The sequence below is a fragment of the Amblyomma maculatum genome, chromosome 7 (genome assembly GCF_055883805.1).
Source record: "Amblyomma maculatum isolate TAMU_Amacu chromosome 7, ASM5588380v1, whole genome shotgun sequence".
NCBI lineage: Eukaryota > Metazoa > Arthropoda > Arachnida > Ixodida > Ixodidae > Amblyomma > Amblyomma maculatum.
In genome coordinates, this window is record NC_139350.1 from 58,569,507 (window position 1) to 58,589,520 (window position 20,014).

General features: G+C 46.1%; 2 non-coding genes across 2 annotated transcripts; both read left to right on the forward strand.

Annotated features, from left to right (window-relative positions):
- Positions 1–7,433: 7,433 nt before the first annotated feature.
- On the forward strand, positions 7,434–7,507 carry TRNAN-GUU (transfer RNA asparagine (anticodon GUU)). Its single transcript has one exon. It is a non-coding gene; the product is annotated as a tRNA-Asn (tRNA).
- A 223-nt stretch (positions 7,508–7,730) lies between these two features.
- On the forward strand, positions 7,731–7,804 carry TRNAN-GUU (transfer RNA asparagine (anticodon GUU)). Its single transcript has one exon. It is a non-coding gene; the product is annotated as a tRNA-Asn (tRNA).
- The last annotated feature ends 12,210 nt before the right edge of the window (positions 7,805–20,014 follow it).

The window sequence follows — 20,014 nt, forward strand, 5'->3', positions numbered from 1 at the left end:
GAGCGGCCAGCACCCACGTAGCTTTTGCGTGCTGCCGTTGCACTATACATAGCTGCAGTATAATTATAACTACATTACGACAGCTTTGGCTTCGAAGCGACGCATTACCTTGGAGAACGCGTTTATGTTATGCGAAATTCATTTGTTCATACTGTGAAACAAGCGTGAGCGCCGTCGGCTTGCTCACAAGCACTGTTTCTTGAGTTACTCCCTAGCCTGTGTTTTGTAGCATGTTCTTTCAGGGAATAGATCCTGTCATGCAAACAAATTAGTCAACTTTTCAGTGCATAGGAGCACTCTAACCTAAGAAGGTAACGCAGTGGGTGTCACGTTTACTACTGCGCTGCACATATTGACGCAATTACACGCAGAAATCTGTTAGCCTGGCCAGCCTGTTCATGCAGTGCATGCAGTCTCGCTACTCGCGTCAAACGATATAGTGAACACAGATTACGCATAAATGGCCTCCGTCGCTGTTAATCAAAAGCGCTTTTCTTAATGTCTCACTTTCGAAGTATGGCGTGGAACATAGCTCCGGATCGGCACTCTCGCTCTCCTGTATATAGCAATATAAAAAAAAAATTATTCTTCTGTCGTCTAAAACAACGTCAGATGCGAAGAGTTATTTAATGAGTTCACTAAAAGAGGAATCAGTGAGAATGGGCGTGTGCACTGCGAAAGGAAATGACTGAGCAATCACATGAGTCTATTCAAAAAAATTTATACTGCGAGTAATCAAGTCGCGCCCTTGATAGATTCCCCTCCTCCTTTACACACACACACACACACACACACACACACACACACACACACACACACACACACACACACACACACACGCACACGCACACGCACACGCACACGCACACGCACACGCACACGCACGCACGCACACACACACACACACACACACACACACACACACACACACACACACACACACACACACACACACACACACACACACACACACACACACACACACACACACACACACACACACACACACACACACACACACACACACACACACACACACACACACACACACACACACACACACACACACACACACACACACACACACACACACACACACACACACACACACACACACACACACACACAAAGAAAAAAACGACATAATTTTATTATTTGTAGGGGAAGTTAATGTAATTTCAAACTAGCACTGAACTGCAGTTTTAGAACACGTTCGATATTTAAGGTATCTACTGCGCCGGAAAGTAAGTTATCTATTAGCGCAGCAAAAAAAAAAAAAAGAGAAAAAATGCAATATTGTCAAAAACACTTATGTCGAGTGCTAATTAAATGCAGTAAACAACCAGAAGTTGACTTCATCAACGTAGACAAACATTTCAATGTTACACGCAATTAGGAGAAGAACATTATGCTTCTTTTGGTAAATATTTGAGTGGGCAGCATAATCCATTTGCGTGTGTGTGTGTCTAGTGAGAAATGAGCGTTAGCGTTCCTAACTTCCCCTGACCATCTTTTTTTTAGCCTGTGATTTTGTATGCTTCAAAAGCAAAAACATATTTGCAGCAAATTGACTTCGAAGCATGCATTAAGGAGCTCATATGCTTGGTTGGTAGCATATTTTGAGCTCATTCAGAAGTTTGTACGCTTTTGTGCTTGCCCGCCTCACAAAAGTGCAGTTACGAAGCCGTTCGACATATCATACCTCATTCCAGGCAGGAGCTTGACGTACCAGCCATTGTAAGTCTGGAAGACCTAGCTTGCAGATGCCGATCTAGATCATCTTCAGAGCTTTTTAGATGCTGATCTTTTAACAACAAGAAACAGCTTGAAGAACCGTGAAGAAGCGATAAGCTACACTCCCATCCCTCCTAACTCCCTAATTACCCCAACATCGTCCGAGAGTCATCCTTTCAATAAAATAAAGGCTTAATTCATTCATTATCTTTTTTCTTTTTCTTGTCAGCTGCCGCAGCTCGCTGCGTTCTCTACGCCGCACGCTCAGTTATTTTGAAGATATTTTAATTGTTGTGATCATCTTGCTTGTGGAATTTCTCTGCAGTTGTTTTGATGTCTCCTCTCTTCTCATTAGCTCTCAGTTGGAAGCCCCGTGCACAATTTAGCTTCATTGACATACTTCAGAAGAGCTGTAATCAACGCTCAATTCACATGATATGCCGTGACAATCAACCGCTCAATGACAAAAGTCTTCTCAACAAGCAAAATTCCTCGCCCTCATCGCTCGTCTATTTCCTCGTCGCGAAAATACTCAAATTTCCTTCGAATTTCTGGTACTGCGACGAACTCAAAATGATCCAAATCAAAATCCATTTGTGCAGCTCAGCTACCCCTTTTACGCTATGTGCACTGATAAGCTATTGGAATCTTGCATGTTCTCTACTGGACTTCGTTTGAATGCATCCCGACGTTCTGCTGGGAGGACATTACATGCATACATACGCCGCTGTTCGTCAGAAGCGGAGGCCACGAAACCATGAAGGTAGGCACCATGCGGGTACGGGCGTCTCTTTCTAATACATGACTCTCAAGTTTAATTCGCCGTTACACGTAGCTACTTTGAATGTCAGAGGGCTGGGAGCGAGAAGGCGACAATGCCAGCTCAGTCGACTCCTTTTGGATAATGATACAGATATAGCAGCTGTGCAAGAGTCAAAGATTGAGAGCCAAGAAAGCACTGACCGTATGGTGGCTTCTTTTCAAACAAACTTTTATGCGTGCGTATGCCATTCTGTTGGTGTATCGGGTGGATGCCTTTTATTTATACGTAACACGCTGGGAGTAAGTGTAGAGTTCGTTTTTGCCTGCCCAAGTGGTCGGCTTTTGGTTACTGATTTTACCTACTGTAATTTATGCTGGCGTGTTGTGTTTGTGTATGCTCCCAATTCAGAATGCGAACGTGAATTGTTTTTTAGTCTATTGAATTGTGGTTGAAGGTCGAGAAAATCTTGCTTGTACTTGGCGATTACAGCTGTGTGTGCGCAGCTGTGGACCGAGCGGCGAAGTGTAAACCTCGAAGAGACAGAAGCTCCGAGCTGTTGAATGCACTTGTGCATGAGTATGGCCTTGAGGATGTTGGTAGTGTGTTCTCCACTGGAAACCAGCCAGAGTTCACGTACTTTCAGCGAGATAGCCATGCTAGATTGGACCGGGTGTATGCCTCGGTTGATCTTGTTTCCCTGTGTACTGCATATGAGGTCAAACCTGTGTCTTTCAGTGATCATTGTCTCGTGAGTGCAGTGTTTGGTAGGAAAGGAAAAAAATCGCGCTTTAACTGGCACTTATGGAAACTGAATGCCAAGCTTCTTGCCGACGAAGAAAGAGTTCCTTACTGAAGTTAAGACCGAGTTTGAAAATCGTCTTGCTATGCGACCAGTAAGTTTTGCAGCGGAATGGGACAGCTTCAAATAGTGGGTCAAATTGAAATCCATAGAAAAGAGCAGTAAGGTGCGGCATAAAGAGAAAGAAAAAGAAAAGGAACTAAATGAACAGCTCCAGTTTTTTGTGAGCATGGAAAATTTTGTGCCAGGGCATTTCGCCAGTAAAATACGAGAGATTAAAAGTGAGCTGGAAACAATCGACAGCGAGAGATACACAGCGGCTGTCATACGTGCAAGGGTTGAAAAACTTTGGGCTGGAGAAGTGCCGACAAAACGAGCGCTAGCAGACGAGAAAAGATACGCCTGCCAGAAAGAAATAAGGAGTATAAGGTATGCCGGCCATATCACTGAAGATGCTAAAGATATTCAGCGTGCGGTAGCAGAGCACTTCGAAGAACTGCTTAGCGCTAAGCTTCAGACTGTAGGCGGCTTTCAAACATATTTTCTAAGACTGATGCCTGCACTGGATGACGAAAGTAAAGCGCGCCTAGAAACACCGATAACGTTGCAGGAGATAAAATCTGCAATAGATGACCTGACACCTGGGAAAGCCCCTGGGCCGGATGGTCTAAGCGCTGTCTTCTTTAAAACTTTTCAGCAGTATGCGGCTCAGTTTATGCTCGATGTAATCACTGAAGCTTATGAACGTAATACTGTTCCATTGTCTTTCTCTACATCGCACATTGTTCTAATACCCAAGGCAGATTATCCGGAGAAACGACTGTTGGTGGGGTCATATCAACCGATTAGCCTCACCAATGTTGACTACAAGGTGTACAGTCGTGAGCAGCCTTGTCTAGAGCGCGCCGACAGTGCTCCGCGGAGCAAGTGAGTCAGTTAGTCGGGTCGGTTTGTAATTTGCGATTATAGTTTCTGCAATATTCAGTGGCGCGCAATATGTATTTATCCGCCAAACTCGGTAGATGATAGGACGCCCTTTTTTAACAGCCTGCAGCAATATCTTAATTCTGATAAGCAGATAGTGCTCATGGAAGACTTTAACTGTGTTTTGAGTGCCCGTGATAAGAGCAGCAGTAGAGCATTCAGAGATAGAAGTACGGATCTGTTGTCTCGTCTAATAGACCAATATGCCCTGGAAGAGGTGGCTGAGTGTTTGGAGGGTGAACGAAGTGTTCAGTACACGCACTTTCAGGGTACGAGTCACGCCCGCCTCGATCGAATCTATATGGCGTTGGAGCTGCTACCAAAATGTCAAAAATATAGTGTTATTCCTTTGTCGTTCTCTGATCATTGCGTTGTTGAATGTGCTTTAGGGCAAGGCAGCAAAGTAAAAGCTTTTCGTGGAACTTGTGGAAATTAAATTCAAACTTGCTAAGCGACGAAACGTTCGCCGATGGTGTAGTACGAATTATTAACAACATAAAGAGCGAAGGACTGAGCACTGAAATTGGGCTGCAGTGGGAACTGGCTAAGCAAGAAATTAAAATGAAGGCTATTGAACGGTCCACTTGTTTGCGACGCCAGGAAAGAGTACACGAAAGACAGCTAAGGGATGTGCTTGAAAAATTAACTGCGCAAGAATGCACAATGCCTGGCACGTGCATCGAAGACGTCCGTAAAACAAAGCAAAAGTTGGAGCTTATTGAAGAAAAGCGATATCGAGGCGCGCTGGTGCGGGCGAGAGCGGAAGGTCTGAGTACAGGGGAAGCACCCACTAAGCGTGCGCAAGGTTTCGAGAAAGCGCACGCTCACGCAATCAGATCAAAGAGATAGAATGGGCTGGTACTGTAGCGACAGATAACGATAGCATCCAGAATGCCTTTTTCGAACACTATCAGGCACTCTTTGCCTATCATGTGGCGGACTTGAATGGATTTAAAGACAAGTTTTTGCAAGCTATGCCACGGCTAAATGACGAGCGGAAAGAAAGCTTAGAGGGGATGATTACCCAAACAGAAGTGGAACTGGCTATCGAAAACTTAAACAATGGGAAATCCCCAGGCCCAGATGGCTTAAGCGCTGCATTTTACAAAATGTTTAAGAGAGAAATAACTCCTATGCTGACGTCTTTATTTAATGAAGCCTACAACCGTAAGGCGTTGCTTCCATCTTACGAGGTGTCTCACACTGTACTAATCCCTAAATCCCTAATATATATCACTGACCAACGTCGATTACAAAATTTTAATGCAAGTGCTAGCTGCAAGGCTTCAGATGGTAATTAAAGAAATTGTTGGACCACACCAAATCTGTGGAATTAAGAGGCGGTCAATAGCATCTAACATTCACAAGGCAAGGTCTGTGTTGGAGTGCTGTGAGGCTATTGGTGCTTGTGTGGCTGTTCTTCAGTTAGACTTAGAGAAAGCATTTGACTGTGTGGCGCATGACATTTTATTTTGTATTCTTCATCATGTTAATGTTGGTGAAGTGATCACCGAGGGCTTGGCTTTGGCGTACAGGAATTGCACAACGAGGTTAATAGTTAATAAATCGTTGGGGGCCCCCATCAACGTGCAACGTTCTGTGCGCCAGGGTTGCCCCCTCAGTCCTCTCCTCTTTTGCATTTACATAGAAACCCTGTGTATGCACATAATACGGAATGATGCTGTTAGAGGGTTTAAGTTACATGCGGTGAAGGTAAAAGTTCTCGCATATGCTGACGACGTGGCGGTGTTTGGTGATAGTCAGGACAGCATACGTAGGGCTGTTGAGGGGGTAAAACAATTCAGTAAGACAACGGGCAGTAGAGTTAATTGGGCAAAGTGTGTGGGGTTCTGGCATGGAGAGTGGCCTGCGACGCCAGACATTTTCGCAAATGTCACCTGGTACACGACCCCGGTGAAATACCTGGGGGTCCCATTAGAATGTTACCGAGACAGTGAACCGTATTGGACACAGCAAACGCAAGAAATAAGGGCAAAAGCTGAAAAATGGAAAGGGTCTCACCTACACATATTTGCGCGAGCCACCGTGTGCAATTTGTTTTTCATTAGTAAACTTTGGTACGTGATGCAAGTGCTGCATTGCTCTCGCCTTAATGTTCAAAAGTTACATCGTATTTTTGCCGTTTTTGTGTGGGCCTCTAATTGGGAGAGGTGTACGCGTACCAATTTGTTCAGTAGAGTCAAGGATGGGGGACTGGGACTGGGTCATTTATTTGTAAAGCAGCTGGTCAGTAGATTTTTGTTTTTTCAGGACGTGCAAGATCCTTTTTTGCGCACAGTGGGCCAAGCAAGGCTTGGGCGGGCTCTGCCAGGTTTTGTGATTGCTACTGAATTCATTGCCGGTCCCACTTTTGGTTTCTTTAAGGAGATAGTCTCCAGCGTTAAATTCTTAAACGCCCGGTTTTCAAAAGAATATTTGTGTGCAGTGACCAGAAAGACATTATATAAGACTGTGCGTGATGTTATTTTCCCTATTCCCTTGTACAGAGCTTTATACTGTGGAGGCCCGGGTGGCAACGTATTGAAAAGGATAAAGCAAATGCAGCTGTCACCGGGTATCAAGAACTTCTTCTTTAAACTACATACTGGGACTTTACCAGTTGAAAACCTTTCTGGAGGCAAAACAGATGTTTCTGCCATGGGGGTCACAGTGTCTTATATGCAAGCAACCTGAAACAATCGACCATGTATTTCTGCACTGCTGGGAAGGGGTCTATTTTTGGGATGTGCTAAAGAGGACGATCAAAAAAGAGCTTCCGTTAGACTCATATGGAATAAGGTAAGGTTCTTGCCAACAGAAAATGTGAATGATTTCCCGTTTGACTTAGTCATGCTGGTGGGCCTCCACAGTATTTAGCGCTCTCGTATGGCTGGGTATCATGGTGATTCGGACGCACGTCTAGCGCGAATGTATTTTCGGGAAAATATGTATAGTTATGTCAAAATACAAAAGTTGCAGGACTGTGTTCCTGAGTGGCTACCAAGGCTAGAACCCTTGGTGACACTTAGAGAATTTTAATGTGACAAAGCCAGACCCGCCAGCCTGGGTTCGGCTACATTTGTAAAAGTGATGTACATAGCCTTCGTGTTTTATTTTACTGTGTCGAAGACAGGCAATAAAGAAAAAAAAAAAGCCTCCGTGGCGCAATAGGCTAGCGCGTTCGGCTGTTAACCGAAAGGTTGGAGGTTCGAGTCCTCCCGGTGGCAGCATTTTTTGGTTCTAGCTGTAGTGTAGTAGTTGTCACTGCGCAGCAGAGCAAGTTTGGTTAATGGAGAGAAACACACCATCGGTCATTTTGTTTTGTTGCTGTATTCTCGGGGATTAAATAAAGAAAATGCCTTATGAAACACTAAACGCCCTAGCCATTTGAAGCTGCCCGAGTGTGTTGTTAGCTAGAGAAGCTTTCTTCTTGGCATACCCTCCGCCCCAGCCTCCGTGGCGCAATCGGCTAGCGCATTCGGCTGTTAACCGAAAGGTTGGAGGTTCGAGTCCTCCCGGTGGCGGCATTTTTTTGTTCTAGCTGTAGTGTAGTATGTGTCACAGTGCAGCGAAGGAAGTTTGGTTAATGGAAAGAAACACACCATCGGTCATTTTGTTTTGTTGCTGTATTCTCGGGGATTAAATAAAGAAAATGCCTCATGAAACACTAAACGCCCTAGCCATTTGAAGCTGCCCGAGTGTGTTGTTAACTAGAGAAGCTTTCTTCTTGGCATACCCTCCGTCCCGGCCTCCGTGGCGCAATTGGGATTCCACTTCCGGCCGCCGCAGCGAACGGACGTGTTATGTTGGGCTCCGTTGGAGCGGGTACAGCGGTCATGTCTGGCCGCGGAAACAGGCTTTTTGTTTCGGACAGTGATTATCAGGTTGTACTGCCAAGTTTGCCTATAGGGCGATTTGTTGAAAACACTGTTTTGTTTTTGCACGGTGACATCAGGGTCCGCCCATACCGGGGTGGAAGACTTTCGTGATGCGCTTGCTCCGCTTTCGCTCATGCCGGCTGTTATCGCCCTGGGGGCGTACCGCATGAACCACGTCTGGGCCGTGACCTTCAAGGACGCTGACTCGATGAAGAGGATACTTCGCTTTGCAGACCTGCAGGTTAAAGGTGCTCGGTGTCTCGTCATCGATCCTGCTAACCGAGACGTCCGAATGAAGGTACAGTCATGGACAATATTTTGCGAGACGCCGGAGCCCCGTTTCAAAGCTGCCTCTGGGCCACTAGGCGGCGTGGTGTGCGCGTCGAGGTTGCGCGGGCCGATGACTAGGCGCATGCCCGTCCTATATGCGTCCGCTGGCCTTTCTCCTCGCTCGTTTTGTTTGAAGCGCTGCTTATTCCGCACTTGGGCGCGGCTGGCGCTGTTTACTGCTCGCGCCGCTCGAGCTATGCGGCCGTCGTGCTCGGCGTGCAGCCAGTCGAAAGCGATAACAGCGCTCGTGCACGGGGCCCGCCACCTTTATACCGAATCATTTAGATCTGTTTCTTTTTTTCTTTCAATAATAACATAACTTCTGGCATGCGATAAAGGTCTCGTTTCTGCAAACTGCCCACTGCGATGAAAACATCTCGATAAAGACACTCGGTCCTTATGCTTCAACTGCGAGCGTTAGCGTGCATCGCAACTCATTCATAGTTATTGTGCCGACCAAAAGCGTAAAAGAGAGAAATAATCCTTAAGCAACAAGTTTATTGTCATAAAACAAAAAATAAAAATAAAACAATGCAGACATCACTGGCAAACGAAAAATTCCTAATACTTGGTGAAACCGCCATCAGCAGCGATGACGCTTGCCAACCGGCGTGGCATCGATTCGTAAAGGGAACGAACCACATCTGTGTCCGCACGAAGCCTTTCCCATTCACCTCTGATCGCTTCCCAGAGTGTGTCTGCGTTGGCATTCCCAATGTGAGACCTCATCAGGTGAGCTTTCAATAGGCCCCACACATTTTCAATGGGACTCATGTCGGCTCCCTTCGGAGGCCATGGCAGCTGCCGCACGCCACGAGCGTCGAGAATAGCGCTCACTTTTCGAGATGTGTGTACAGGACTCGTATCTTGTTGAAAAAGGTAGAATCCATCTGGGAATGGTCCGTCAAGGACATATGGCGTTAACACACTCTCAATGATGTCGACGTAGGCGTCCGAGGTGAAGGATCCATCGACTCTCACCAGAGGCCCCAGTCCATTTCTTGACATGGCGCTCCATACAGCCACGGAACAGCGACCACTGGAGAACACATTTTGCACGTATGGCGGGTCGTATCTATATAGGAGAAGAAAATCAGTACAAAGTTATAATTTGGGTCTTATGCATCAGGTTGAGCGCGAGTGAAAACTAACTTTTCCGTGTAAAAAGGTTTGATTAGCAACTGTGAATCGTTTCTAAATAGTTAGTACTTGAACCACGCTACTAAATGACAAGAGTTGTTTCGGAAGAGCAATTACTTTAGAGTAAATTGCGGCATCGGCACTAAGAAGCGTTTGCTAATGGACTCTCTTCGGAAGGGCGCTTCTATCAACATCGTGCACCTCCGAGATATTGCATGCTGAGGAGGAGTATTCGGCATTGTTTACGACGTATATTTCATTTGGGAACACGAAGACAGCAGTTTGCCGCTATATCCTACTTTATTCGTATTCTTCATATAAAATATTCAGGATTTACTTAGACGCAAAAAAAAGGGTATCCATACCTGCAATTCACTGGCCTCCAAACTCGGCACTTCTGGTCCCAGCGGGTGGAAAAAGAAGACTCGTCCGAGAATATAACTTCGGACCAGTCGTCCACAGTCCACCCTTTCAGAGAGTTGGCGAACTCGAGCCGTTCCTTGCGCTGTTTAGTTGTCAGATGCGGCTTCTGGGCAGCCATGCACGATCGGAGACCAATTTCTTTGAGCCGCCGCCTGATAGTTTTAGCAGATATATTCAGTGCAAGTTCCTTGCGGATTTCTTCTGCAGTCATGAAGGGGTCGGCCACCGATGCCGCTATGATCAGGAGGTCATCTTCTTCTGTTGAAGCTCTCGGTCGACCTGGGCGCTTAGAATCTGCCAGGCTGCCTCCATTGCGGAAAACGCGAATGGTTCGGGCTACTGCAGATTTGGAACGACCGGTACGGCGAGCAATTTCTCGCTGGGGAACACCTTCCACGAAGAGACATGCAATCAGTCTCCTGTCGTCGATCGGCACTCTTGGAGGCATTTTGCAACTGGCAGGATTTGCGATGAAATTATATAGGTTTTCCTGGATATCGCTAACCAATCATAAATCAAGTAACGTCGATGGCTGAGCAGAAAATATAGGCGTTATGTGGGAAGAGTGCTTGCGCTATCTCGCCTTTCTACGATCAGACGATGCAAGCATGTGCTCATCAGCCTTATCACGTCGGGGACGTAAGGCTGTAAAATGTATACTGTCATTTTATGTGATGTAATACCGTAATTTTCGAACTATAGTTGTTTAAAAGTCACTCTGACGTGATAAGGCTGATGAGCACATGCTTGCATCGTCTGATCGTAGAAAGGCGAGATAGCGCAAGCACTCTTCCCACATAACGCCTATATTTTCTGCTCAGCCATCGACGTTACTTGATTTATGATTGGTTAGCGATATCCAGGAAAACCTATATAATTTCATCGCAAATCCTGCCAGTTGCAAAATGCCTCTAAGAGTGCCGATCGACGACAGGAGACTGATTGCATGTCTCTTCGTGGAAGGTGTTCCCCAGCGAGAAATTGCTCGCCGTACCGGTCGTTCCAAATCTGCAGTAGCCCGAACCATTCGCGTTTTCCGCAATGGAGGCAGCCTGGCAGATTCCAAGCGCCCAGGTCGACCGAGAGCTTCAACAGAAGAAGATGACCTCCTGATCATAGCGGCATCGGTGGCCGACCCCTTCATGACTGCAGAAGAAATCCGCAAGGAACTTGCACTGAATATATCTGCTAAAACTATCAGGCGGCGGCTCAAAGAAATTGGTCTCCGATCGTGCATGGCTGCCCAGAAGCCGCATCTGACAACTAAACAGCGCAAGGAACGGCTCGAGTTCGCCAACTCTCTGAAAGGGTGGACTGTGGACGACTGGTCCGAAGTTATATTCTCGGACGAGTCTTCTTTTTCCACCCGCTGGGACCAGAAGTGCCGAGTTTGGAGGCCAGTGAATTGCAGGTATGGATACCCTTTTTTTTGCGTCTAAGTAAATCCTGAATATTTTATATGAAGAATACGAATAAAGTAGGATATAGCGGCAAACTGCTGTCTTCGTGTTCCCAAATGAAATATACGTCGTAAACAATGCCGAATACTCCTCCTCAGCATGCAATATCTCGGAGGTGCACGATGTTGATAGAAGCGCCCTCCCGAAGAGAGTCCATTAGCAAACGCTTCTTAGTGCCGATGCCGCAATTTACTCTAAAGTAATTGCTCTTCCGAAACAACTCTTGTCATTTAGTAGCGTGGTTCAAGTACTAACTATTTAGAAACGATTCACAGTTGCTAATCAAACCTTTTTACACGGAAAAGTTAGTTTTCACTCGCGCTCAACCTGATGCATAAGACCCAAATTATAACTTTGTACTGATTTTCTTCTCCTATATAGATACGACCCGCCATACGTGCAAAATGTGTTCTCCAGTGGTCGCTGTTCCGTGGCTGTATGGAGCGCCATGTCAAGAAATGGACTGGGGCCTCTGGTGAGAGTCGATGGATCCTTCACCTCGGACGCCTACGTCGACATCATTGAGAGTGTGTTAACGCCATATGTCCTTGACGGACCATTCCCAGATGGATTCTACCTTTTTCAACAAGATACGAGTCCTGTACACACGTCTCGAAAAGTGAGCGCTATTCTCGACGCTCGTGGCGTGCGGCAGCTGCCATGGCCTCCGAAGGGAGCCGACATGAGTCCCATTGAAAATGTGTGGGGCCTATTGAAAGCTCACCTGATGAGGTCTCACATTGGGAATGCCAACGCAGACACACTCTGGGAAGCGATCAGAGGTGAATGGGAAAGGCTTCGTGCGGACACAGATGTGGTTCGTTCCCTTTACGAATCGTTGCCACGCCGGTTGGCAAGCGTCATCGCTGCTGATGGCGGTTTCACCAAGTATTAGGAATTTTTCGTTTGCCAGTGATGTCTGCATTGTTTTATTTTTATTTTTTGTTTTATGACAATAAACTTGTTGCTTAAGGATTATTTCTCTCTTTTACGCTTTTGGTCGGCACAATAACTATGAATGAGTTGCGATGCACGCTAACGCTCGCAGTTGAAGCATAAGGACCGAGTGTCTTTATCGAGATGTTTTCATCGCAGTGGGCAGTTTGCAGAAACGAGACCTTTATCGCATGCCAGAAGTTATGTTATTATTGAAAGAAAAAAAGAAACAGATCTAAATGATTCGGTATAAAGGTGGCGGGCCCCGTGCACGAGCGCTGTTATCGCTTTCGACTGGCTGCACGCCGAGCACGACGGCCGCATAGCTCGAGCGGCGCGAGCAGTAAACAGCGCCAGCCGCGCCCAAGTGCGGAATAAGCAGCGCTTCAAACAAAACGAGCGAGGAGAAAGGCCAGCGGACGCATATAGGACGGGCATGCGCCTAGTCATCGGCCCGCGCAACCTCGACGCGCGCACCACGCCGCCTAGTGGCCCAGAGGCAGCTTTGAAACGGCGCTCCGGCGTCTCGCAAAATATTGTCCATGACTGTACACTGGTTGCTGCACAGTGTACCAGACGAAGAAGTGCGGCTCGCGTTTGCTGCTTTCGGGAAGGTGACAGATGTTGCAAAGGAGAAGTGGAGAGCACAGGGCGTGTCGGATAAGGGTTCAACAACAAGGCTTGTGACACTCAAGTTGAATCCAGGTGTCAAGCTCGACGACCTTCCGCATCAGGTGAGCGTCAGTGGCGAATTGGCTCTAGTGGTAGTGCCTGGCAAGGCTCCGCTTTGCCTGCGCTGCCAAGGTACAGGTCACATACGGCGTGAGTGCCGCATTCCGCGATGCAGCTCTTGCCGTCGGTTCGGACACGGATAGAGTCAGTGCACTCGCACATACGCAAGCGTCACCGGTCCCGGCAAAAGCGATGAAGTGTCCGAGCTGTACATGGATGAGGCGGACGCTGAGGAGACTTCGAAAGAAGGAAAAGGACCAGCGGTCAAGGAAGTATTGCATCATCCAAAAAAACAGCGCAAACAAACGGGGACGACAGGGAGAAACAACAGGAACAGGCGCTGACTCTCAACTAAAATTTAATCGCAGAAAACACATTTATATAAGGTACAGAAAACAATACAACACCAAAACCAGACCGCACGTGTTACTATGTGATGTCCAGATATGCAACTTCGCAGTCACGCAGGAGCAGGGAAGGATTGCTGACACACAATCTTTCTTTCTTGGCCATATTATACGCCTCGATGGTTTCCCTGGTCAACTGGTCGGGGTGTTTGTACAAAATGTCAGTATAATGTAAAGACGGAAAACAGGATTGACACTCACGGCAATGATCAACTAGATTAGTGGAGCGATTAGATTCTAATGAGTTGAGATGTTCTCTGAGACGTGTGTTAATACATCGTCCCGTTTGCCCAATGTATATCTGACCACAGGACAAGGGAATTTTATAAACTACCCCTTTGGAGCACGGCACAAATCTTTTATCGTGTTTAACAGCACAAGACGCTACAGATTTATTAGGATTACGGGACTTATTTTCTACCACTGAACAAATTTTATTGAGCTTATTAGGGGCCGAAAAAACATCAACTTCATACCTATGGGCAACATTTTTAAGACCATGAGAAAGGCGATGAACATAGGGAAGAACTGCGAACTTTCTCCGTTGCTGTTCTTTCTGTGAAGGCAGCAGCAATGCCGGCGATTTAAGCTTTTTGATTATTTTATTGCAACCCAAAGTTAGAAGCTCAGCTGGATAACCTGCTTCCCTAAGTCTCTTAGCCTGGTTATCGAAACTTTCTTTCATAACATGGTGACAGGATTTTGACAACGCAGAAGACAATGATGAAACAGCAGTTCCACATTTCACTACCTTAGAATGATGCGATTTATAGTTTAGCAGCGGTTTATTGGCCCGTGGTGCGTAATTCCAACACATGTGCCCCTTCCCTTCAGTCAAACACAAATCTAAGAATTGCATCTTGTTATCAACCGGTACCTCAGTGGTGAACTGCAAACCCCACGAATTAGCTTTGAATGCTTCTAACACTGTAGACATGTGCCTAGCAAAGTTCGTTTTTTCAATGACAATCAAAAAATCATCAACGTATCTGAAAATTTGGAACTGTATCCCAACCAAATCTTTCTGGATACCTCGATCGACAAATGACAAAAAAATTTCACTAAGAGCAGGCGCTACTCTAGACCCAATACAAACGCCGCTTTCTGGGAATAGAGTGTGCCTTCCCATTCAACAAAGGTAGAGTTCACATAAAACGACAACAGCTCAAGGAACCCAGACACTGAAATACCGCAACCACTTATGAATTGTTCCTCATCATTGTCCGAAGTGATGCAATCAAAAACAGCAGTCATCATTTCCTTGTGCGGCAGAGAGTAGAACAAATCTACCACGTCTATGCTAAAAGCTGAGCATGAGCCTGGGTTTTGCTCCTGTAAGAACTTGACGACACACTCAGAGTTTGGTACCTTAAAAGGATCATTAATAGATAAAGCTGCCAAATGATCCTTTTAAGGTACCAAATTCTGAGTGTGTCGTCAAGTTCTTACAGGAGCAAAACCCAGGCTCATGCTCAGCTTTTAGCATAGACGTGGTAGATTTGTTCTACTCTCTGCCGCACAAGGAAATGATGACTGCTGTTTTTGATTGCATCACTTCGGACAATGATGAGGAACAATTCATAAGTGGTTGCGGTATTTCAGTGTCTGGGTTCCTTGAGCTGTTGTCGTTTTATGTGAACTCTACCTTTGTTGAATGGGAAGGCACACTCTATTCCCAGAAAGCGGGCGTTTGTATTGGGTCTAGAGTAGCGCCTGCTCTTAGTGAAATTTTTTTGTCATTTGTCGATCGAGGTATCCAGAAAGATTTGGTTGGGATACAGTTCCAAATTTTCAGATACGTTGATGATTTTTTGATTGTCATTGAAAAAACGAACTTTGCTAGGCACATGTCTACAGTGTTAGAAGCATTCAAAGCTAATTCGTGGGGTTTGCAGTTCACCACTGAGGTACTGGTTGATAACAAGATGCAATTCTTAGATTTGTGTTTGACTGAAGGGAAGGGGCACATGTGTTGGAATTACGCACCACGGGCCAATAAACCGCTGCTAAACTATAAATCGCATCATTCTAAGGTAGTGAAATGTGGAATTGTTGTTTCATCATTGTCTTCTGCGTTGTCAAAATCCTGTCACCATGTTATGAAAGAAAGTTTCGATAACCAGGCTAAGAGACTTAGGGAAGCAGGTTATCCAGCTGAGCTTCTAACTTCGGGTTGCAATAAAATAATCAAAAAGCTTAAATCGCCGGCATTGCTGCTGCCTTCACAGAAAGAACAGCAACGGAGAAAGTTCGCAGTTCTTCCCTATGTTCATCGCCTTTCTCATGGTCTTAAAAATGCTGCCCATAGGTATGAAGTTGATGTTGTTTTTTCGGCCCCTAATAAGCTCAATAAAATTTGTTCAGTGGTAGAAAATAAGTCCCGTAATCCTAATAAATCTGTAGCGTCTTGTGCTGTTAAACACGATAAAAGATTTGTGCCATGCTCCAAAGGGGTAGTTTATAAAATTCCCTTGTCCTGTGGTCAGATATACATTGGGCAAACGGGACGATGTATTAACACACGTCTCAGAGAACATCTCAACTCATTAGAATCTAATCGCTCCACTAATCTAGTTGATCATTGCCGTGAGTGTCAATCCTGTTTTCCGTCTTTACATTATACTGACATTTTGTACAAACACCCCGACCAGTTGACCAGGGAAATCATCGAGGCGTATAATATGGCCAAGAAAGAAAGATTGTGTGTCAGCAAACCTTCCCTGCTCCTGCGTGACTGCGAAGTTGCATATCTGGACATCACATAGTAACACGTGCGGTCTGGTTTTGGTGTTTTATTGTTTTCTGTACCTTATATAAATGTGTTTTCTGCGATTAAATTTTAGTTGAGAGTCAGCGCCTGTTCCTGTTGTTTCTCCCTGTCGTCCCCGTTTGTTTGCGCTGTTTTTTTGGATGATGTATCACCAACTCGCCCGCTTAACTATCCTGTTGAAGTATTGCAGCCTAATCTTCAAGTCCTTGTGCCGCAGAAGCCTAGTGTTCACGCTAGCCCACCGAGCAAAGCAATAGTTACCGACCAAGAGGAATCTGCTTTGGATAACGCGACGAACGACGACGAATCGAACATCGAGGGCGCCGAAGCAACCGCAACGGACGTTACTCAGGGAGCAGCTGGCGTCGGTGCCGGTATACTTCCCGGAAAGCGGCTGCGTGACCAGAAAGATACCGAGAGTGAGCAACTGGACGGCAGTGGCAGCGGGGAGCCGTCACCAAAAACAACCGGGATGAGACGGCCGCCCTTCAAACCGCGGCCGAACGTCCCGTCGGAGCCAAGGCAGGCGGTGAAACCGCCTCCATAATCCTTTGGCCTGTGTGGCCAGGTGGACTCAGTGAAGACGGTGCTGGTTGTGATCTGTACGGCTCCCGCGAAAGACTGGATTGGGGAGCGCTGCATGGAGGCTTTATGCACTGTGAGTTTAGTGTTTTGTTACCCGCTACGAACTCTTATTAGCGGGGCTTTTGTTACTAAACATGGCGGTTAATCTCGATGTAACACTTCGTCTAGCATCTTTAAATGTGCGGGGTTTGGGAGCAAGAAGACGACAAAGCCAGCTGCGGCGCCTAATTCTTGAAAATGACCTTGACCTAATCGCTATCCAAGAAACTAAGATTGAAAGCGAAGAGCTAAGTGATCGTATGGCGTCGTCCTTTTCTTCTTTGTATGACGTATGCGTCTGCCATTCCGTCGGCGCGTCGGGTGGCTGCGTTTTATTTATTCGTAAAAGTTTAGGCGTCAACGTTGCTTCCGTTGTGGCTTCCCAATGCGGTCGCCTTCTTGTTGTTGACTTTTCGTTTTCGAATTATAGTTACCGTGTTGTCTGTGTTTATGCTCCGAACGCGGTGAGCGAGCGCAAAACATTTTTCGAAAGTCTCGAAATGCATCTTAGGTGCGACAAGGTAGTAATATTGATAGGAGACTTCAACTGCGTTTGTTTCGCTCAGGACCGCGCAAAAAATTTGCCAATGAGGGATAAGAGTGCTCAGCTGCTTCACTCTTTAATTAATGAATGTAATGTCGAAGACGTTGGCTATTTGTTCTCTTACGACGCACACCCTAAATACACGCATTTTCAAAGGGATAGCCACGCCAGATTAGATCGAATTTATGTCTCTGTTGAACTGGCTTCATTGTGCACAGAGTATGACGTTAAGCCCGTAAGCTTCAGTGACCATTGCTTAGTAATTGGAACATTTGGCAGGAAACAGCGGAGGTCACGATTTAACTGGCACCTGTGGAAATTTAACGTGAAGCTTTTAGAGGACGGCAGTTTTGTAAGAGAGACAACGAAAGAACTCGATAAATTACTTTCGACGCAGGCCGAAAGCTATATAGTTGAGTGGGAGGAGCTAAAGCAGAGAGTAAAGCTTTTAGCTATCGAAACTGCAAGCGCAATTCGATATGACGAAAAAAGAAAAGAGAAAGAAATGCACGAGGAGCTTGAGTTTTTGCTTAGCATGGATAGCATCCAGCCGGGAAGATATGCACAAGAAATAAGATATGCACAAAAAATAAAAGCCTTGAAACGACAACTTGAAAACATTGACACTGAAAAGTATAAGGCAGCAGTGATAAGAGCAAGGTCCGAAAAATTTTGGGCGGGGGAGACGCCAACTAAGCGAGCGCTGTCAGATGAGAAACGGCACGCGTATCGAAAGGAAATACGGCAAATTGACAACCGAGGTGCTGTAACTAGGGACCCTGCTACTATCAAAAATGCCTTTATAGAACACTACAATGAATTGCTTGGCCATAAACGCGAAGTCAAAAATGGCTTTCAGGCAGAATTCTTGCGCCAAATGCCAAAACTCGATGATGTTAAAACGCGTCTAGAACGACCCATAAGTTTGACAGAAATAGAAAGTGCGATAGACGAGCTTTCAATGGGAAAGTCGCCAGGACCTGACGGGCTTGGCGCTGCTTTCTACAAAGCATTTAAAGATTACACAGCCCAGATTTTACTTAAAGTGCTAGACGAGTCATACGAGCGTAAGCAGGTTCCACCTTCATTTTCTACCTCGCACATTGTTTTGATTCCGAAGTATGATGAGCCAGGAAAACGCCTGTTGGTGGGTTCTTATCGGCCGATAAGCCTCACCAACGTGGATTACAAAATATACATGAAAGTGCTGGCGAAAAGGCTTCAAAGTGTAATACCAAGTCTGGTTGGGCCACACCAGACGTGCGGCATTAAAGGTCGAAGCATCGCAACTAATGTGGTCGTGGTACGAACTGTTTTGGAGTGTTGTGATGCGATTGGATCTCGAGTGGCAATGATACAGCTGGATCTCGCCAAAGCATTCGATCGCGTTTCGCACGATTATTGGCACACTCAAACATAGGGCGAGTGATTGAGGAAGGTGTTCTAATGGTGTATGCGAACTGCACGACACGGATAATTGTGAATGGAGAGCTCACTGACAGCATTCGTGTGCTGTCGTCAGTGAGGCAAGGCTACCCCCTGTCACCCCTGCTGTTTGCGGCCTACCTCGAGCCTCTCTGCCGGTCTATTATAAACAATGAACGTATAACTGGTTTTATGCTACAGTCAGCACAGGTCAAAATGCTGGCATATGCAGATGACATCGCTGTATTCTGTTCAAGCAGAGAAAGCATTCAAGAATTTACTGTCCTTGTTGAAAAATTCTGCCGACAGACAGGCTGTGAAGTAAATTGGGAAAAAAGTGCCGGATTCTGGCATGGAGACTGGGATGTTACGCCTGAATACTTTTCTCGTTTGCAATGGTCAAAATTGCCGACCCAGTATTTAGACGTGCCGCTTGAATCGTACCAAGATCCCACCCCTTTCTGGGCTGGCCAAGCAGAGAGGGCGAGAGAGAAAGCTGATTCATGGCAGGGCAAGCCGTTGTCAATGTTCTCACGCGCTTATGTGTGCAATGTTTTCCTTGTGGCAAAGATATGGTACGTAATGAATGTGCTTTTGGCGACGCGTGTTAACATTAAAAAAATTCATCGTGTCTGCCGTTTTCATGTGGGCATCAACATGGGAAAAGTGCAGCAGAACCAACCTCTTTCTTCCTGTTAAGGCGGGGGGCTTGGGCCTTGTGCATCTCTTTTTGCGACAGGTTGTCTCGCGTTTTTTTTTCCTTCGTGATCAAAACGACAAATTCTTGAGGACGGTCATGCAAGTACGACTGTGTAAAATGCTTCCAGAATATGTTGTTTGATCTGGTGAGAATATGAGTGGCGCCTTAAAAGGGTACATGCGCGAAGTTGTCCTGTCTTTCAGAATGTTGCATGCGCGTTTCTCAATGGAATACTTGAGCAAAGTGTGTAAGAAGAAACTGTACAAAGATCTTCTGGATGTGACGATACCGTTGCCGATTTACCGTGCACCACACCGGGGAGGCCTCGGACAGGATGTCTCAAAGTGTGTGAAAAAGATGCCAGT